At 37.1% G+C, this 17,385-nt stretch overlaps 18 non-coding genes across 18 annotated transcripts; all 18 read right to left on the bottom strand.

Moving 5' to 3' along the window:
• Positions 1-336: 336 nt before the first annotated feature.
• TRNAR-UCU (transfer RNA arginine (anticodon UCU)) lies at positions 337-427 on the bottom strand. Its single transcript is given in 2 exon segments — positions 337-372; positions 391-427. It is a non-coding gene; the product is annotated as a tRNA-Arg (tRNA).
• Positions 428-754: 327 nt separating this feature from the next.
• TRNAK-UUU (transfer RNA lysine (anticodon UUU)) lies at positions 755-827 on the bottom strand. The gene has a single exon. It is a non-coding gene; the product is annotated as a tRNA-Lys (tRNA).
• Positions 828-2,345: 1,518 nt separating this feature from the next.
• On the bottom strand, positions 2,346-2,436 carry TRNAR-UCU (transfer RNA arginine (anticodon UCU)). Its single transcript is given in 2 exon segments — positions 2,346-2,381; positions 2,400-2,436. It is a non-coding gene; the product is annotated as a tRNA-Arg (tRNA).
• A 327-nt stretch (positions 2,437-2,763) lies between these two features.
• TRNAK-UUU (transfer RNA lysine (anticodon UUU)) lies at positions 2,764-2,836 on the bottom strand. Its single transcript has one exon. It is a non-coding gene; the product is annotated as a tRNA-Lys (tRNA).
• A 1,518-nt stretch (positions 2,837-4,354) lies between these two features.
• On the bottom strand, positions 4,355-4,445 carry TRNAR-UCU (transfer RNA arginine (anticodon UCU)). Its single transcript is given in 2 exon segments — positions 4,355-4,390; positions 4,409-4,445. It is a non-coding gene; the product is annotated as a tRNA-Arg (tRNA).
• A 327-nt stretch (positions 4,446-4,772) lies between these two features.
• Positions 4,773-4,845, bottom strand: TRNAK-UUU (transfer RNA lysine (anticodon UUU)). Its single transcript has one exon. It is a non-coding gene; the product is annotated as a tRNA-Lys (tRNA).
• Positions 4,846-6,363: 1,518 nt separating this feature from the next.
• Positions 6,364-6,454, bottom strand: TRNAR-UCU (transfer RNA arginine (anticodon UCU)). The gene is given in 2 exon segments: positions 6,364-6,399; positions 6,418-6,454. It is a non-coding gene; the product is annotated as a tRNA-Arg (tRNA).
• Positions 6,455-6,781: 327 nt separating this feature from the next.
• On the bottom strand, positions 6,782-6,854 carry TRNAK-UUU (transfer RNA lysine (anticodon UUU)). The gene has a single exon. It is a non-coding gene; the product is annotated as a tRNA-Lys (tRNA).
• Positions 6,855-8,372: 1,518 nt separating this feature from the next.
• On the bottom strand, positions 8,373-8,463 carry TRNAR-UCU (transfer RNA arginine (anticodon UCU)). Its single transcript is given in 2 exon segments — positions 8,373-8,408; positions 8,427-8,463. It is a non-coding gene; the product is annotated as a tRNA-Arg (tRNA).
• Positions 8,464-8,790: 327 nt separating this feature from the next.
• Positions 8,791-8,863, bottom strand: TRNAK-UUU (transfer RNA lysine (anticodon UUU)). The gene has a single exon. It is a non-coding gene; the product is annotated as a tRNA-Lys (tRNA).
• A 1,518-nt stretch (positions 8,864-10,381) lies between these two features.
• TRNAR-UCU (transfer RNA arginine (anticodon UCU)) lies at positions 10,382-10,472 on the bottom strand. The gene is given in 2 exon segments: positions 10,382-10,417; positions 10,436-10,472. It is a non-coding gene; the product is annotated as a tRNA-Arg (tRNA).
• Positions 10,473-10,799: 327 nt separating this feature from the next.
• On the bottom strand, positions 10,800-10,872 carry TRNAK-UUU (transfer RNA lysine (anticodon UUU)). The gene has a single exon. It is a non-coding gene; the product is annotated as a tRNA-Lys (tRNA).
• Positions 10,873-12,390: 1,518 nt separating this feature from the next.
• Positions 12,391-12,481, bottom strand: TRNAR-UCU (transfer RNA arginine (anticodon UCU)). The gene is given in 2 exon segments: positions 12,391-12,426; positions 12,445-12,481. It is a non-coding gene; the product is annotated as a tRNA-Arg (tRNA).
• Positions 12,482-12,808: 327 nt separating this feature from the next.
• TRNAK-UUU (transfer RNA lysine (anticodon UUU)) lies at positions 12,809-12,881 on the bottom strand. Its single transcript has one exon. It is a non-coding gene; the product is annotated as a tRNA-Lys (tRNA).
• Positions 12,882-14,399: 1,518 nt separating this feature from the next.
• TRNAR-UCU (transfer RNA arginine (anticodon UCU)) lies at positions 14,400-14,490 on the bottom strand. Its single transcript is given in 2 exon segments — positions 14,400-14,435; positions 14,454-14,490. It is a non-coding gene; the product is annotated as a tRNA-Arg (tRNA).
• A 327-nt stretch (positions 14,491-14,817) lies between these two features.
• Positions 14,818-14,890, bottom strand: TRNAK-UUU (transfer RNA lysine (anticodon UUU)). The gene has a single exon. It is a non-coding gene; the product is annotated as a tRNA-Lys (tRNA).
• A 1,518-nt stretch (positions 14,891-16,408) lies between these two features.
• Positions 16,409-16,499, bottom strand: TRNAR-UCU (transfer RNA arginine (anticodon UCU)). The gene is given in 2 exon segments: positions 16,409-16,444; positions 16,463-16,499. It is a non-coding gene; the product is annotated as a tRNA-Arg (tRNA).
• Positions 16,500-16,826: 327 nt separating this feature from the next.
• Positions 16,827-16,899, bottom strand: TRNAK-UUU (transfer RNA lysine (anticodon UUU)). The gene has a single exon. It is a non-coding gene; the product is annotated as a tRNA-Lys (tRNA).
• Positions 16,900-17,385: the final 486 nt, after the last annotated feature.

Here is a 17,385-nt window from a genome sequence, read left to right as displayed (position 1 = left end):
AATAATGAATTGGTACTTCAAGCATTTGAAATCTCTTCAGTAAATTTAACCTTATTGTAAGTCCTTAATTTGCTACTATCTCATTTTTTTTGCTGACTTAGAAGTCATATGTTTTTATTGACATTGTAAAATTAAGGAAGGGCCCAAAATCTTACTTCTGAGTAAATTACATTTTCATAAGTACAGCTGCCAATTTCCTCTTCTGCAAAGATTGCGTAATTTGAATAGTATCTATTTAAAATAGACTTCCTTTCACTGCCCTTTTTGGTGAAGCAGAAGCATGCATGCACTGTTTATTACTCTTTTAAACAGTTATGAAATAAATAGGGATAAAACTGACTCTGGTGGGATTCGAACCCACAACCTTTGAATATCTTTTTTATATTCACCTAGAAGTCCAATGCGCTAACCATTGCGCCACAGAGCCAATACGCTCTGATTAGGTGCAGAGATATTCTGAAATGAAATAATGTTGATCAGCTTTATAAAGTTCATTTGATACTATAACCATGGATTTATTTTGAATATTGAATTGGGGAAATCATATTCACCGTTTCAAGTTACATGATACCTTAGGTAAGTCTACGTACGACTTAAGTTTAGTCAAATGGCACATGATATATGAGGCAGATGTGCATTTCACAACTCCATGAAAGACGTTTTTGCAATTTTAGTAATGGAATATCTTATTCGTCATGCAGGGGAACACAAAAAGAGCATCCAATTAGAGTAATTTTTCTTTAAAGGAAGCAACCGCCTGAACAGGGACTTGAACCCTGGACCCTCAGATTAAAAGTCTGATGCTCTACCGACTGAGCTATCCAGGCTCTGCTATACTCTGTCTTAAAATCAGCTAAACAAATGTGGACGTACATTGACCTACACTCTATGTATTAATATGGTTACATATATTAGCAATCAAATTTGTAGAGTTTAATAACAAATTGATGTTTTAACCCCTTCCATGCTCATGACGAGCTCAGCTCGTCGTGCAGTACACTTGTCGTGTGCTTATGACGAGCTGAGCTCGTCATGAACAATGGATTTACAGATCATTCAGCACAGGAGGAAAATCTCCTGTAGCATTGAAGGTGTTAAGCATTTGAAATTTCAGCAGCACACGTAATCCATTTTAAATCCTGAAATTTGTACTATCTCATTTCGGCTGACTTAGAAATCATGTGTCTAAAATGACATTGTGAAATCAATAAAGTGCCAAATACTATTACTACCTACTAAATGACATTTTCAGCAGTATCTTTGGGAATTTCCTCTTGGGCATAGATTATGCAATGTTTTCAAAGCAAACAGTCTCTGTTTAAGTAGACTTTCTTTCACTGCCATGTTGGTAAATGTTTCTGGTGATGCAGACGCAGGCATTGCTTGTTACTGTTTCAATTAGTTATAAAATAGGAGGAGGGATAAAATTGACCCAGCTGGTGTTTGAACACAAAGCCTTTGAATGCTTTTGCTACATTCGTCTAGGACTCCAAGCCGCTATCCATTGCACTAGAGATCCGACCTGATTCAACACGGTGATCAGAGATTCACAAATAAAAAGATGACCTATCAGCTGTTGACCAACTTTATCAAGTTAATCGGACACTACCTTACATTTTGAACATTGAATTGGGTAAAAGATAATCAACATGTCAAACTACATGATACAGTTTGGGTAAGACTTCTTAACCCTTGTCAAAGAATGTAGAAGACAGATGGGTATGTAATGACTTGATTAAGACTTTTTTGAAACATCTCTAATAGGACTCCCCATTCATTGGATCCTGAAAAGAGTATGCAATTGATATACCTTTTCTTTAACCAAGCCGCCTGAACAGGGACTTGAACCCTGGGCCCTCAGATTAAAAGTCTGATGCTCTCCCGGCTGAGCTATCCAGGCTCGGAGAGGTCGCTCCACAAAATGACCTTATCAACATTTGGAAGTGTCCCAACTATCACTACGTTTCTTAAGATGGTTGCCGGTATTAAGTACTGAATACGCGGAATATAATAATGAATTGGTACTTCAAGCATTTGAAATCTCTTCAGTAAATTTAACCTTATTGTAAGTCCTGAAATTGCTACTATCTCATTTTTTTTGCTGACTTAGAAGTCATATGTTTTTATTGACATTGTAAAATTAAGGAAGGGCCCAAAATCTTACTTCTGAGTAAATTACATTTTCATAAGTACAGCTGCCAATTTCCTCTTCTGCAAAGATTGCGTAATTTGAATAGTATCTATTTAAAATAGACTTCCTTTCACTGCCCTTTTTGGTGAAGCAGAAGCATGCATGCACTGTTTATTACTCTTTTAAACAGTTATGAAATAAATAGGGATAAAACTGACTCTGGTGGGATTCGAACCCACAACCTTTGAATATCTTTTTTACATTCACCTAGAAGTCCAATGCGCTATCCATTGCGCCACAGAGCCAATACGCTCTGATTAGGTGCAGAGATATTCTGAAATGAAATAATGTTGATCAGCTTTATAAAGTTCATTTGATACTATAACCATGGATTTATTTTGAATATTGAATTGGGGAAATCATATTCACCGTTTCAAGTTACATGATACCTTAGGTAAGTCTACGTACGACTTAAGTTTAGTCAAATGGCACATGATATATGAGGCAGATGTGCATTTCACAACTCCATGAAAGACGTTTTTGCAATTTTAGTAATGGAATATCTTATTCGTCATGCAGGGGAACACAAAAAGAGCATCCAATTAGAGTAATTTTTCTTTAAAGGAAGCAACCGCCTGAACAGGGACTTGAACCCTGGACCCTCAGATTAAAAGTCTGATGCTCTACCGACTGAGCTATCCAGGCTCTGCTATACTCTGTCTTAAAATCAGCTAAACAAATGTGGACGTACATTGACCTACACTCTATGTATTAATATGGTTACATATATTAGCAATCAAATTTGTAGAGTTTAATAACAAATTGATGTTTTAACCCCTTCCATGCTCATGACGAGCTCAGCTCGTCGTGCAGTACACTTGTCGTGTGCTTATGACGAGCTGAGCTCGTCATGAACAATGGATTTACAGATCATTCAGCACAGGAGGAAAATCTCCTGTAGCATTGAAGGTGTTAAGCATTTGAAATTTCAGCAGCACACGTAATCCATTTTAAATCCTGAAATTTGTACTATCTCATTTCGGCTGACTTAGAAATCATGTGTCTAAAATGACATTGTGAAATCAATAAAGTGCCAAATACTATTACTACCTACTAAATGACATTTTCAGCAGTATCTTTGGGAATTTCCTCTTGGGCATAGATTATGCAATGTTTTCAAAGCAAACAGTCTCTGTTTAAGTAGACTTTCTTTCACTGCCATGTTGGTAAATGTTTCTGGTGATGCAGACGCAGGCATTGCTTGTTACTGTTTCAATTAGTTATAAAATAGGAGGAGGGATAAAATTGACCCAGCTGGTGTTTGAACACAAAGCCTTTGAATGCTTTTGCTACATTCGTCTAGGACTCCAAGCCGCTATCCATTGCACTAGAGATCCGACCTGATTCAACACGGTGATCAGAGATTCACAAATAAAAAGATGACCTATCAGCTGTTGACCAACTTTATCAAGTTAATCGGACACTACCTTACATTTTGAACATTGAATTGGGTAAAAGATAATCAACATGTCAAACTACATGATACAGTTTGGGTAAGACTTCTTAACCCTTGTCAAAGAATGTAGAAGACAGATGGGTATGTAATGACTTGATTAAGACTTTTTTGAAACATCTCTAATAGGACTCCCCATTCATTGGATCCTGAAAAGAGTATGCAATTGATATACCTTTTCTTTAACCAAGCCGCCTGAACAGGGACTTAAACCCTGGGCCCTCAGATTAAAAGTCTGATGCTCTCCCGGCTGAGCTATCCAGGCTCGGAGAGGTCGCTCCACAAAATGACCTTATCAACATTTGGAAGTGTCCCAACTATCACTACGTTTCTTAAGATGGTTGCCGGTATTAAGTACTGAATACGCGGAATATAATAATGAATTGGTACTTCAAGCATTTGAAATCTCTTCAGTAAATTTAACCTTATTGTAAGTCCTGAAATTGCTACTATCTCATTTTTTTTGCTGACTTAGAAGTCATATGTTTTTATTGACATTGTAAAATTAAGGAAGGGCCCAAAATCTTACTTCTGAGTAAATTACATTTTCATAAGTACAGCTGCCAATTTCCTCTTCTGCAAAGATTGCGTAATTTGAATAGTATCTATTTAAAATAGACTTCCTTTCACTGCCCTTTTTGGTGAAGCAGAAGCATGCATGCACTGTTTATTACTCTTTTAAACAGTTATGAAATAAATAGGGATAAAACTGACTCTGGTGGGATTCGAACCCACAACCTTTGAATATCTTTTTTACATTCACCTAGAAGTCCAATGCGCTATCCATTGCGCCACAGAGCCAATACGCTCTGATTAGGTGCAGAGATATTCTGAAATGAAATAATGTTGATCAGCTTTATAAAGTTCATTTGATACTATAACCATGGATTTATTTTGAATATTGAATTGGGGAAATCATATTCACCGTTTCAAGTTACATGATACCTTAGGTAAGTCTACGTACGACTTAAGTTTAGTCAAATGGCACATGATATATGAGGCAGATGTGCATTTCACAACTCCATGAAAGACGTTTTTGCAATTTTAGTAATGGAATATCTTATTCGTCATGCAGGGGAACACAAAAAGAGCATCCAATTAGAGTAATTTTTCTTTAAAGGAAGCAACCGCCTGAACAGGGACTTGAACCCTGGACCCTCAGATTAAAAGTCTGATGCTCTACCGACTGAGCTATCCAGGCTCTGCTATACTCTGTCTTAAAATCAGCTAAACAAATGTGGACGTACATTGACCTACACTCTATGTATTAATATGGTTACATATATTAGCAATCAAATTTGTAGAGTTTAATAACAAATTGATGTTTTAACCCCTTCCATGCTCATGACGAGCTCAGCTCGTCGTGCAGTACACTTGTCGTGTGCTTATGACGAGCTGAGCTCGTCATGAACAATGGATTTACAGATCATTCAGCACAGGAGGAAAATCTCCTGTAGCATTGAAGGTGTTAAGCATTTGAAATTTCAGCAGCACACGTAATCCATTTTAAATCCTGAAATTTGTACTATCTCATTTCGGCTGACTTAGAAATCATGTGTCTAAAATGACATTGTGAAATCAATAAAGTGCCAAATACTATTACTACCTACTAAATGACATTTTCAGCAGTATCTTTGGGAATTTCCTCTTGGGCATAGATTATGCAATGTTTTCAAAGCAAACAGTCTCTGTTTAAGTAGACTTTCTTTCACTGCCATGTTGGTAAATGTTTCTGGTGATGCAGACGCAGGCATTGCTTGTTACTGTTTCAATTAGTTATAAAATAGAAGGAGGGATAAAATTGACCCAGCTGGTGTTTGAACACAAAGCCTTTGAATGCTTTTGCTACATTCGTCTAGGACTCCAAGCCGCTATCCATTGCACTAGAGATCCGACCTGATTCAACACGGTGATCAGAGATTCACAAATAAAAAGATGACCTATCAGCTGTTGACCAACTTTATCAAGTTAATCGGACACTACCTTACATTTTGAACATTGAATTGGGTAAAAGATAATCAACATGTCAAACTACATGATACAGTTTGGGTAAGTCTTCTTAACCCTTGTCAAATAATGTAGAAGACAGATGGGTATGTAATGACTTGATTAAGACTTTTTTGAAACATCTCTAATAGGACTCCCCATTCATTGGATCCTGAAAAGAGTATGCAATTGATATACCTTTTCTTTAACCAAGCCGCCTGAACAGGGACTTGAACCCTGGGCCCTCAGATTAAAAGTCTGATGCTCTCCCGGCTGAGCTATCCAGGCTCGGAGAGGTCGCTCCACAAAATGACCTTATCAACATTTGGAAGTGTCCCAACTATCACTACGTTTCTTAAGATGGTTGCCGGTATTAAGTACTGAATACGCGGAATATAATAATGAATTGGAACTTCAAGCATTTGAAATCTCTTCAGTAAATTTAACCTTATTGTAAGTCCTGAAACTGCTACTATCTCATTTTTTTTGCTGACTTAGAAGTCATATGTTTTTATTGACATTGTAAAATTAAGGAAGGGCCCAAAATCTTACTTCTGAGTAAATTACATTTTCATAAGTACAGCTGCCAATTTCCTCTTCTGCAAAGATTGCGTAATTTGAATAGTATCTATTTAAAATAGACTTCCTTTCACTGCCCTTTTTGGTGAAGCAGAAGCATGCATGCACTGTTTATTACTCTTTTAAACAGTTATGAAATAAATAGGGATAAAACTGACTCTGGTGGGATTCGAACCCACAACCTTTGAATATCTTTTTTACATTCACCTAGAAGTCCAATGCGCTATCCATTGCGCCACAGAGCCAATACGCTCTGATTAGGTGCAGAGAGATTCTGAAATGAAATAATGTTGATCAGCTTTATAAAGTTCATTTGATACTATAACCATGGATTTATTTTGAATATTGAATTGGGGAAATTATATTCACCGTCTCAAGTTACATGATACCTTAGGTAAGTCTACGTACGACTTAAGTTTAGTCAAATGGCACATGATATATGAGGCAGATGTGCATTTCACAACTCCATGAAAGACGTTTTTGCAATTTTAGTAATGGAATATCTTATTCGTCATGCAGGGGAACACAAAAAGAGCATCCAATTAGAGTAATTTTTCTTTAAAGGAAGCAACTGCCTGAACAGGGACTTGAACCCTGGACCCTCAGATTAAAAGTCTGATGCTCTACCGACTGAGCTATCCAGGCTCTGCTATACTCTGTCTTAAAATCAGCTAAACAAATGTGGACGTACATTGACCTACACTCTATGTATTAATATGGTTACATATATTAGCAATCAAATTTGTAGAGTTTAATAACAAATTGATGTTTTAACCCCTTCCATGCTCATGACGAGCTCAGCTCGTCGTGCAGTACACTTGTCGTGTGCTTATGACGAGCTGAGCTCGTCATGAACAATGGATTTACAGATCATTCAGCACAGGAGGAAAATCTCCTGTAGCATTGAAGGTGTTAAGCATTTGAAATTTCAGCAGCACACGTAATCCATTTTAAATCCTGAAATTTGTACTATCTCATTTCGGCTGACTTAGAAATCATGTGTCTAAAATGACATTGTGAAATCAATAAAGTGCCAAATACTATTACTACCTACTAAATTACATTTTCAGCAGTATCTTTGGGAATTTCCTCTTGGGCATAGATTATGCAATGTTTTCAAAGCAAACAGTCTCTGTTTAAGTAGACTTTCTTTCACTGCCATGTTGGTAAATGTTTCTGGTGATGCAGACGCAGGCATTGCTTGTTACTGTTTCAATTAGTTATAAAATAGGAGGAGGGATAAAATTGACCCAGCTGGTGTTTGAACACAAAGCCTTTGAATGCTTTTGCTACATTCGTCTAGGACTCCAAGCCGCTATCCATTGCACTAGAGATCCGACCTGATTCAACACGGTGATCAGAGATTCACAAATAAAAAGATGACCTATCAGCTGTTGACCAACTTTATCAAGTTAATCGGACACTACCTTACATTTTGAACATTGAATTGGGTAAAAGATAATCAACATGTCAAACTACATGATACAGTTTGGGTAAGTCTTCTTAACCCTTGTCAAAGAATGTAGAAGACAGATGGGTATGTAATGACTTGATTAAGACTTTTTTGAAACATCTCTAATAGGACTCCCCATTCATTGGATCCTGAAAAGAGTATGCAATTGATATACCTTTTCTTTAACCAAGCCGCCTGAACAGGGACTTGAACCCTGGGCCCTCAGATTAAAAGTCTGATGCTCTCCCGGCTGAGCTATCCAGGCTCAGAGAGGTTGCTCCACAAAATGACCTTATCAACATTTGGAAGTGTCCCAACTATCACTACGTTTCTTAAGATGGTTGCCGGTATTAAGTACTGAATACGCGGAATATAATAATGAATTGGTACTTCAAGCATTTGAAATCTCTTCAGTAAATTTAACCTTATTGTAAGTCCTGAAATTGCTACTATCTCATTTTTTTTGCTGACTTAGAAGTCATATGTTTTTATTGACATTGTAAAATTAAGGAAGTGCCCAAAATCTTACTTCTGAGTAAATTACATTTTCATAAGTACAGCTGCCAATTTCCTCTTCTGCAAAGATTGCGTAATTTGAATAGTATCTATTTAAAATAGACTTCCTTTCACTGCCCTTTTTGGTGAAGCAGAAGCATGCATGCACTGTTTATTACTCTTTTAAACAGTTATGAAATAAATAGGGATAAAACTGACTCTGGTGGGATTCGAACCCACAACCTTTGAATATCTTTTTTACATTCACCTAGAAGTCCAATGCGCTATCCATTGCGCCACAGAGCCAATACGCTCTGATTAGGTGCGGAGATATTCTGAAATGAAATAATGTTGATCAGCTTTATAAAGTTCATTTGATACTATAACCATGGATTTATTTTGAATATTGAATTGGGGAAATTATATTCACCGTCTCAAGTTACATGATACCTTAGGTAAGTCTACGTACGACTTAAGTTTAGTCAAATGGCACATGATATATGAGGCAGATGTGCATTTCACAACTCCATGAAAGACGTTTTTGCAATTTTAGTAATGGAATATCTTATTCGTCATGCAGGGGAACACAAAAAGAGCATCCAATTAGAGTAATTTTTCTTTAAAGGAAGCAACCGCCTGAACAGGGACTTGAACCCTGGACCCTCAGATTAAAAGTCTGATGCTCTACCGACTGAGCTATCCAGGCTCTGCTATACTCTGTCTTAAAATCAGCTAAACAAATGTGGACGTACACTGACCTACACTGTATGTATTAATATGGTTACATATATTAGCAATCAAATTTGTAGAGTTTAATAACAAATTGATGTTTTAACCCCTTCCATGCTCATGACGAGCTCAGCTCGTCGTGCAGTACACTTGTCGTGTGCTTATGACGAGCTGAGCTCGTCATGAACAATGGATTTACAGATCATTCAGCACAGGAGGAAAATCTCCTGTAGCATTGAAGGTGTTAAGCATTTGAAATTTCAGCAGCACACATAATCCATTTTAAATCCTGAAATTTGTACTATCTCATTTCGGCTGACTTAGAAATCATGTGTCTAAAATGACATTGTGAAATCAATAAAGTGCCAAATACTATTACTACCTACTAAATTACATTTTCAGCAGTATCTTTGGGAATTTCCTCTTGGGCATAGATTATGCAATGTTTTCAAAGCAAACAGTCTCTGTTTAAGTAGACTTTCTTTCACTGCCATTTTGGTAAATGTTTCTGGTGATGCAGACGCAGGCATTGCTTGTTACTGTTTCAATTAGTTATAAAATAGGAGGAGAGATAAAATTGACCCAGCTGGTGTTTGAACACAAAGCCTTTGAATGCTTTTGCTACATTCGTCTAGGACTCCAAGCCGCTATCCATTGCACTAGAGATCCGACCTGATTCAACACGGTGATCAGAGATTCACAAATAAAAAGATGACCTATCAGCTGTTGACCAACTTTATCAAGTTAATCGGACACTACCTTATATTTTGAACATTGAATTGGGTAAAAGATAATCAACATGTCAAACTACATGATACAGTTTGGGTAAGTCTTCTTAACCCTTGTCAAAGAATGTAGAAGACAGATGGGTATGTAATGACTTGATTAAGACTTTTTTGAAACATCTCTAATAGGACTCCCCATTCATTGGATCCTGAAAAGAGTATGCAATTGATATACCTTTTCTTTAACCAAGCCGCCTGAACAGGGACTTGAACCCTGGGCCCTCAGATTAAAAGTCTGATGCTCTCCCGGCTGAGCTATCCAGGCTCGGAGAGGTCGCTCCACAAAATGACCTTATCAACATTTGGAAGTGTCCCAACTATCACTACGTTTCTTAAGATGGTTGCCGGTATTAAGTACTGAATACGCGGAATATAATAATGAATTGGTACTTCAAGCATTTGAAATCTCTTCAGTAAATTTAACCTTATTGTAAGTCCTGAAATTGCTACTATCTCATTTTTTTTGCTGACTTAGAAGTCATATGTTTTTATTGACATTGTAAAATTAAGGAAGGGCCCAAAATCTTACTTCTGAGTAAATTACATTTTCATAAGTACAGCTGCCAATTTCCTCTTCTGCAAAGATTGCGTAATTTGAATAGTATCTATTTAAAATAGACTTCCTTTCACTGCCCTTTTTGGTGAAGCAGAAGCATGCATGCACTGTTTATTACTCTTTTAAACAGTTATGAAATAAATAGGGATAAAACTGACTCTGGTGGGATTCGAACCCACAACCTTTGAATATCTTTTTTACATTCACCTAGAAGTCCAATGCGCTATCCATTGCACCACAGAGCCAATACGCTCTGATTAGGTGCAGAGATATTCTGAAATGAAATAATGTTGATCAGCTTTATAAAGTTCATTTGATACTATAACCATGGATTTATTTTGAATATTGAATTGGGGAAATTATATTCACCGTCTCAAGTTACATGATACCTTAGGTAAGTCTACGTACGACTTAAGTTTAGTCAAATGGCACATGATATATGAGGCAGATGTGCATTTCACAACTCCATGAAAGGCGTTTTTGCAATTTTAGTAATGGAATATCTTATTCGTCATGCAGGGGAACACAAAAAGAGCATCCAATTAGAGTAATTTTTCTTTAAAGGAAGCAACCGCCTGAACAGGGACTTGAACCCTGGACCCTCAGATTAAAAGTCTGATGCTCTACCGACTGAGCTATCCAGGCTCTGCTAAACTCTGTCTTAAAATCAGCTAAACAAATGTGGACGTACACTGACCTACACTCTATGTATTAATATGGTTCCATATATTAGCAATCAAATTTGTAGAGTTTAATAACAAATTGATGTTTTAACCCCTTCCATGCTCATGACGAGCTCAGCTCGTCGTGCAGTACACTTGTCGTGTGCTTATGACGAGCTGAGCTCGTCATGAACAATGGATTTACAGATCATTCAGCACAGGAGGAAAATCTCCTGTAGCATTGAAGGTGTTAAGCATTTGAAATTTCAGCAGCACACGTAATCCATTTTAAATCCTGAAATTTGTACTATCTCATTTCGGCTGACTTAGAAATCATGTGTCTAAAATGACATTGTGAAATCAATTTAGTGCCAAATACTATTACTACCTACTAAATTACATTTTCAGCAGTATCTTTGGGAATTTCCTCTTGGGCATAGATTATGCAATGTTTTCAAAGCAAACAGTCTCTGTTTAAGTAGACTTTCTTTCACTGCCATTTTGGTAAATGTTTCTGGTGATGCAGACGCAGGCATTGCTTGTTACTGTTTCAATTAGTTATAAAATAGGAGGAGAGATAAAATTGACCCAGCTGGTGTTTGAACACAAAGCCTTTGAATGCTTTTGCTACATTCGTCTAGGACTCCAAGCCGCTATCCATTGCACTAGAGATCCGACCTGATTCAACACGGTGATCAGAGATTCACAAATAAAAAGATGACCTATCAGCTGTTGACCAACTTTATCAAGTTAATCGGACACTACCTTATATTTTGAACATTGAATTGGGTAAAAGATAATCAACATGTCAAACTACATGATACAGTTTGGGTAAGTCTTCTTAACCCTTGTCAAAGAATGTAGAAGACAGATGGGTATGTAATGACTTGATTAAGACTTTTTTGAAACATCTCTAATAGGACTCCCCATTCATTGGATCCTGAAAAGAGTATGCAATTGATATACCTTTTCTTTAACCAAGCCGCCTGAACAGGGACTTGAACCCTGGGCCCTCAGATTAAAAGTCTGATGCTCTCCCGGCTGAGCTATCCAGGCTCGGAGAGGTCGCTCCACAAAATGACCTTATCAACATTTGGAAGTGTCCCAACTATCACTACGTTTCTTAAGATGGTTGCCGGTATTAAGTACTGAATACGCGGAATATAATAATGAATTGGTACTTCAAGCATTTGAAATCTCTTCAGTAAATTTAACCTTATTGTAAGTCCTGAAATTGCTACTATCTCATTTTTTTTGCTGACTTAGAAGTCATATGTTTTTATTGACATTGTAAAATTAAGGAAGGGCCCAAAATCTTACTTCTGAGTAAATTACATTTTCATAAGTACAGCTGCCAATTTCCTCTTCTGCAAAGATTGCGTAATTTGAATAGTATCTATTTAAAATAGACTTCCTTTCACTGCCCTTTTTGGTGAAGCAGAAGCATGCATGCACTGTTTATTACTCTTTTAAACAGTTATGAAATAAATAGGGATAAAACTGACTCTGGTGGGATTCGAACCCACAACCTTTGAATATCTTTTTTACATTCACCTAGAAGTCCAATGCGCTATCCATTGCACCACAGAGCCAATACGCTCTGATTAGGTGCAGAGATATTCTGAAATGAAATAATGTTGATCAGCTTTATAAAGTTCATTTGATACTATAACCATGGATTTATTTTGAATATTGAATTGGGGAAATTATATTCACCGTCTCAAGTTACATGATACCTTAGGTAAGTCTACGTACGACTTAAGTTTAGTCAAATGGCACATGATATATGAGGCAGATGTGCATTTCACAACTCCATGAAAGGCGTTTTTGCAATTTTAGTAATGGAATATCTTATTCGTCATGCAGGGGAACACAAAAAGAGCATCCAATTAGAGTAATTTTTCTTTAAAGGAAGCAACCGCCTGAACAGGGACTTGAACCCTGGACCCTCAGATTAAAAGTCTGATGCTCTACCGACTGAGCTATCCAGGCTCTGCTAAACTCTGTCTTAAAATCAGCTAAACAAATGTGGACGTACACTGACCTACACTCTATGTATTAATATGGTTCCATATATTAGCAATCAAATTTGTAGAGTTTAATAACAAATTGATGTTTTAACCCCTTCCATGCTCATGACGAGCTCAGCTCGTCGTGCAGTACACTTGTCGTGTGCTTATGACGAGCTGAGCTCGTCATGAACAATGGATTTACAGATCATTCAGCACAGGAGGAAAATCTCCTGTAGCATTGAAGGTGTTAAGCATTTGAAATTTCAGCAGCACACGTAATCCATTTTAAATCCTGAAATTTGTACTATCTCATTTCGGCTGACTTAGAAATCATGTGTCTAAAATGACATTGTGAAATCAATAAAGTGCCAAATACTATTACTACCTACTAAATTACATTTTCAGCAGTATCTTTGGGAATTTCCTCTTGGGCATAGATTATGCAATGTTTTCAAAGCAAACAGTCTCTGTTTAAGTAGACTTTCTTTCACTGCCATTTTGGTAATTGTTTCTGGTGATGCAGACGCAGGCATTGCTTGTTACTGTTTCAATTAGTTATAAAATAGGAGGAGAGATAAAATTGACCCAGCTGGTGTTTGAACACAAAGCCTTTGAATGCTTTTGCTACATTCGTCTAGGACTCCAAGCCGCTATCCATTGCACTAGAGATCCGACCTGATTCAACACGGTGATCAGAGATTCACAAATAAAAAGATGACCTATCAGCTGTTGACCAACTTTATCAAGTTAATCGGACACTACCTTATATTTTGAACATTGAATTGGGTAAAAGAAAATCAACATGTCAAACTACATGATACAGTTTGGGTAAGTCTTCTTAACCCTTGTCAAAGAATGTAGAAGACAGATGGGTATGTAATGACTTGATTAAGACTTTTTTGAAACATCTCTAATAGGACTCCCCATTCATTGGATCCTGAAAAGAGTATGCAATTGATATACCTTTTCTTTAACCAAGCCGCCTGAACTGGGACTTGAACCCTGGGCCCTCAGATTAAAAGTCTGATGCTCTCCCGGCTGAGCTATCCAGGCTCGGAGAGGTCGCTCCACAAAATGACCTTATCAACATTTGGAAGTGTCCCAACTATCACTACGTTTCTTAAGATGGTTGCCGGTATTAAGTACTGAATACGCGGAATATAATAATGAATTGGTACTTCAAGCATTTGAAATCTCTTCAGTAAATTTAACCTTATTGTAAGTCCTGAAATTGCTACTATCTCATTTTTTTTGCTGACTTAGAAGTCATATGTTTTTATTGACATTGTAAAATTAAGGAAGGGCCCAAAATCTTACTTCTGAGTAAATTACATTTTCATAAGTACAGCTGCCAATTTCCTCTTCTGCAAAGATTGCATAATTTGAATAGTATCTATTTAAAATAGACTTCCTTTCACTGCCCTTTTTGGTGAAGCAGAAGCATGCATGCACTGTTTATTACTCTTTTAAACAGTTATGAAATAAATAGGGATAAAACTGACTCTGGTGGGATTCGAACCCACAACCTTTGAATATCTTTTTTACATTCACCTAGAAGTCCAATGCGCTATCCATTGCACCACAGAGCCAATACGCTCTGATTAGGTGCAGAGATATTCTGAAATGAAATAATGTTGATCAGCTTTATAAAGTTCATTTGATACTATAACCATGGATTTATTTTGAATATTGAATTGGGGAAATTATATTCACCGTCTCAAGTTACATGATACCTTAGGTAAGTCTACGTACGACTTAAGTTTAGTCAAATGGCACATGATATATGAGGCAGATGTGCATTTCACAACTCCATGAAAGGCGTTTTTGCAATTTTAGTAATGGAATATCTTATTCGTCATGCAGGGGAACACAAAAAGAGCATCCAATTAGAGTAATTTTTCTTTAAAGGAAGCAACCGCCTGAACAGGGACTTGAACCCTGGACCCTCAGATTAAAAGTCTGATGCTCTACCGACTGAGCTATCCAGGCTCTGCTATACTCTGTCTTAAAATCAGCTAAACAAATGTGGACGTACACTGACCTACACTGTATGTATTAATATGGTTACATATATTAGCAATCAAATTTGTAGAGTTTAATAACAAATTGATGTTTTAACCCCTTCCATGCTCATGACGAGCTCAGCTCGTCGTGCAGTACACTTGTCGTGTGCTTATGACGAGCTGAGCTCGTCATGAACAATGGATTTACAGATCATTCAGCACAGGAGGAAAATCTCCTGTAGCATTGAAGGTGTTAAGCATTTGAAATTTCAGCAGCACACGTAATCCATTTTAAATCCTGAAATTTGTACTATCTCATTTCGGCTGACTTAGAAATCATGTGTCTAAAATGACATTGTGAAATCAATTTAGTGCCAAATACTATTACTACCTACTAAATTACATTTTCAGCAGTATCTTTGGGAATTTCCTCTTGGGCATAGATTATGCAATGTTTTCAAAGCAAACAGTCTCTGTTTAAGTAGACTTTCTTTCACTGCCATTTTGGTAAATGTTTCTGGTGATGCAGACGCAGGCATTGCTTGTTACTGTTTCAATTAGTTATAAAATAAGAGGAGGGATACAATTGACCCAGCTGGTGTTTGAACACAAAGCCTTTGAATGCTTTTGCTACATTCGTCTAGGACTCCAAGCCGCTATCCATTGCACTAGAGATCCGACCTGATTCAACACGGTGATCAGAGATTCACAAATAAAAAGATGACCTATCAGCTGTTGACCAACTTTATCAAGTTAATCGGACACTACCTTATATTTTGAACATTGAATTGGGTAAAAGATAATCAACATGTCAAACTACATGATACAGTTTGGGTAAGTCTTCTTAACCCTTGTCAAAGAATGTAGAAGACAGATGGGTATGTAATGACTTGATTAAGACTTTTTTGAAACATCTCTAATAGGACTCCCCATTCATTGGATCCTGAAAAGAGTATGCAATTGATATACCTTTTCTTTAACCAAGCCGCCTGAACAGGGACTTGAACCCTGGGCCCTCAGATTAAAAGTCTGATGCTCTCCCGGCTGAGCTATCCAGGCTCGGAGAGGTCGCTCCACAAAATGACCTTATCAACATTTGGAAGTGTCCCAACTATCACTACGTTTCTTAAGATGGTTGCCGGTATTAAGTACTGAATACGCGGAATATAATAATGAATTGGTACTTCAAGCATTTGAAATCTCTTCAGTAAATTTAACCTTATTGTAAGTCCTGAAATTGCTACTATCTCATTTTTTTTGCTGACTTAGAAGTCATATGTTTTTATTGACATTGTAAAATTAAGGAAGGGCCCAAAATCTTACTTCTGAGTAAATTACATTTTCATAAGTACAGCTGCCAATTTCCTCTTCTGCAAAGATTGCGTAATTTGAATAGTATCTATTTAAAATAGACTTCCTTTCACTGCCCTTTTTGGTGAAGCAGAAGCATGCATGCACTGTTTATTACTCTTTTAAACAGTTATGAAATAAATAGGGATAAAACTGACTCTGGTGGGATTCGAACCCACAACCTTTGAATATCTTTTTTACATTCACCTAGAAGTCCAATGCGCTATCCATTGCACCACAGAGCCAATACGCTCTGATTAGGTGCAGAGATATTCTGAAATGAAATAATGTTGATCAGCTTTATAAAGTTCATTTGATACTATAACCATGGATTTATTTTGAATATTGAATTGGGGAAATTATATTCACCGTCTCAAGTTACATGATACCTTAGGTAAGTCTACGTACGACTTAAGTTTAGTCAAATGGCACATGATATATGAGGCAGATGTGCATTTCACAACTCCATGAAAGACGTTTTTGCAATTTTAGTAATGGAATATCTTATTCGTCATGCAGGGGAACACAAAAAGAGCATCCAATTAGAGTAATTTTTCTTTAAAGGAAGCAACCGCCTGAACAGGGACTTGAACCCTGGACCCTCAGATTAAAAGTCTGATGCTCTACCGACTGAGCTATCCAGGCTCTGCTAAACTCTGTCTTAAAATCAGCTAAACAAATGTGGACGTACACTGACCTACACTCTATGTATTAATATGGTTCCATATATTAGCAATCAAATTTGTAGAGTTTAATAACAAATTGATGTATTAACCCCTTCCATGCTCATGACGAGCTCAGCTCGTCGTGCAGTACACTTGTCGTGTGCTTATGACGAGCTGAGCTCGTCATGAACAATGGATTTACAGATCATTCAGCACAGGAGGAAAATCTCCTGTAGCATTGAAGGTGTTAAGCATTTGAAATTTCAGCAGCACACGTAATCCATTTTAAATCCTGAAATTTGGACTATCTCATTTCGGCTGACTTAGAAATCATGTGTCTAAAATGACATTGTGAAATCAATTTAGTGCCAAATACTATTACTACCTACTAAATTACATTTTCAGCAGTATCTTTGGGAATTTCCTCTTGGGCATAGATTATGCAATGTTTTCAAAGCAAACAGTC

Source organism: Lissotriton helveticus, chromosome 1_1 (assembly GCF_964261635.1).
Source record: "Lissotriton helveticus chromosome 1_1, aLisHel1.1, whole genome shotgun sequence".
In the NCBI taxonomy this organism is placed as follows: Eukaryota; Metazoa; Chordata; class Amphibia; order Caudata; family Salamandridae; genus Lissotriton; species Lissotriton helveticus.
Note: the sequence above shows the minus strand (reverse complement) of the source record. Positions and strands in the feature narration are given on the sequence as shown.